General features: G+C 44.1%; 1 long non-coding RNA gene across 1 annotated transcript; it reads left to right on the top strand.

The window, feature by feature from the left end:
* Positions 1 to 1601, top strand: LOC142599889 (uncharacterized). The gene is made up of 3 exons (XR_012833315.1): positions 1 to 348; positions 794 to 828; positions 1466 to 1601. It is a non-coding gene; the product is annotated as an uncharacterized LOC142599889 (long non-coding RNA).
* The last annotated feature ends 211 nt before the right edge of the window (positions 1602 to 1812 follow it).

Here is a 1812-nt window from a genome sequence, read left to right as displayed (position 1 = left end):
TTGGCCTTGGGTCACCATATGTAAAAGGAGCTGTCCTGCCCATCAAAATACACATAACTAAAGTTATGCATGTTCATACCCAACTGCAGGATCACATCTCTGGCTGCTGGGTCACCACAAAAGTTTGCCCTTATCTCACACTTCCCAGCCAGGTCACTAAGATCTTGCACATTTGCACTTAACACTATAGTTTCTGTCTTCCTTGTGGCAAACAGCATCTATACAGAGGAGAAGATTAAGCCAGGCCAGAAGAACTGGTCCTGCTGGATGGACCCACACTCTCTGAGGCCCTACTACTACTGTTCTTCTGCAGTCCTGGGACCTGGATACGGCCTCCCATGCACCAAGGTGCAGATAAGATGAGAGCTCTGCCTAGGTGAAGTGATAGGCTGCTCACCTCACTGTTCCAAAGCATCTTACCATTGCTCTGCACCCTTATTTTCACCCCCTTTCCCCCCATTTGCTGTATATTGCTATGTTTCCATGGCTTTTCTGAACCTGAGATTGCCTTTTCATAGACCCTGTGTAAGTGTGAGCATGCACACAGTGCCTTCTGCAATGAGCTAACTAGCCCAGTGCCCCAGGCACTCTTGTGCTACAGACCATTCAGATAGATAACATCCTTGCTGTTCATTTGGGGGTTTGAAGCAAGCAGGGTGTGGAATTTCAGCAGTGTGGGATTGGAACAAAATTCTCATTTACCAAATTTGTCAAAATTTCTATTAGTCAAAGTATTTTGGTTTTGTTTTTTTTTTTCTTTCCTAAAGCTTTTGTTGGTTTTATTGGTTTTCAGATCTCTTCTATGCCTACCAGCATTTGGCAAAAAAAGTAAGGAACTGACCTTTCCAGTCTGATATTGTAAGATTAATTCTGCGTAGCAACTGTTGGTTTTTAGGATAAACTTCTGCAAAGCTGCTTGGATTACACAATAGAATGCATGCAAGGCACTATCCTGTTTAAACAGGCTTCAATGTGGTTGGCTCACAACCCTGCTCAGAGGAGAGCGAACTTGATGTCTTGTGTCCAAGGGGTTAATTTCTCTGCTAGCTGCTCTGCCACACCTAAGACAAACCTTCTTCCCAAACAGCAGGAGTCAGAGGTTGCACCCAGACATGCCTGTTTAAAGCATCACCTGGCATCTTCTGGAGAAGTTTCATGTTACATCAAATTTTGGACAACTGCATGTATCTGCTATAGTGGCACCCCCATTGCTTCCTATGAGTCAGGCCTTGGTGTGGTCATAGGTAAACTGGATCCGAGAGTAAAAAGCAGTGAAAGGGCTCATTGTTGGCAGCAGCCCACAGTCACTTTGCTTTAGATGTAATACAAAACCTCACTCTTCATGTCGGAACAACTGACCTTGGCAGCCTGGTAATGAAGATGTTGAGGGGGGGCGTGTAAAATGGCCCAGATGCTGAGATCTCTGTGTTCATCAGTTCTTTCTTCTGCCTTCTTTTCCTGACAGGCAGGGCATCCTGGAAAGACAGAAGGAGCAGCAACATAAATTAAGAAGGGCTGCAGGAGAATACTGGTAACAGAGGACGGGATCCACCAGTTGTCCCATGGCAGTAGTCAGAGGTATCCCTACTTTTGCATTTGAGGTAAGATATGTTTTTAAGATGCTTGGACATTTAGTTGCCTTTCTACTCTATTTACAGACTTGTGAAATAGCCCACTCCATTTTATATATTTTTTAAAACATCTGTAAGTTCAAGATGATCACCTGGCTTAATAAGAACAAGGAAAGATTTCCTCAGGAATGCTCGGCATGAGGGAGGTTTCCTTCATGATATGGTAATTCTAGTAAAGCAG

The sequence above is a fragment of the Balearica regulorum genome, chromosome 1 (assembly GCF_011004875.1).
Source record: "Balearica regulorum gibbericeps isolate bBalReg1 chromosome 1, bBalReg1.pri, whole genome shotgun sequence".
Lineage (NCBI taxonomy): Eukaryota > Metazoa > Chordata > Aves > Gruiformes > Gruidae > Balearica > Balearica regulorum.
Note: the sequence above shows the minus strand (reverse complement) of the source record. Positions and strands in the feature narration are given on the sequence as shown.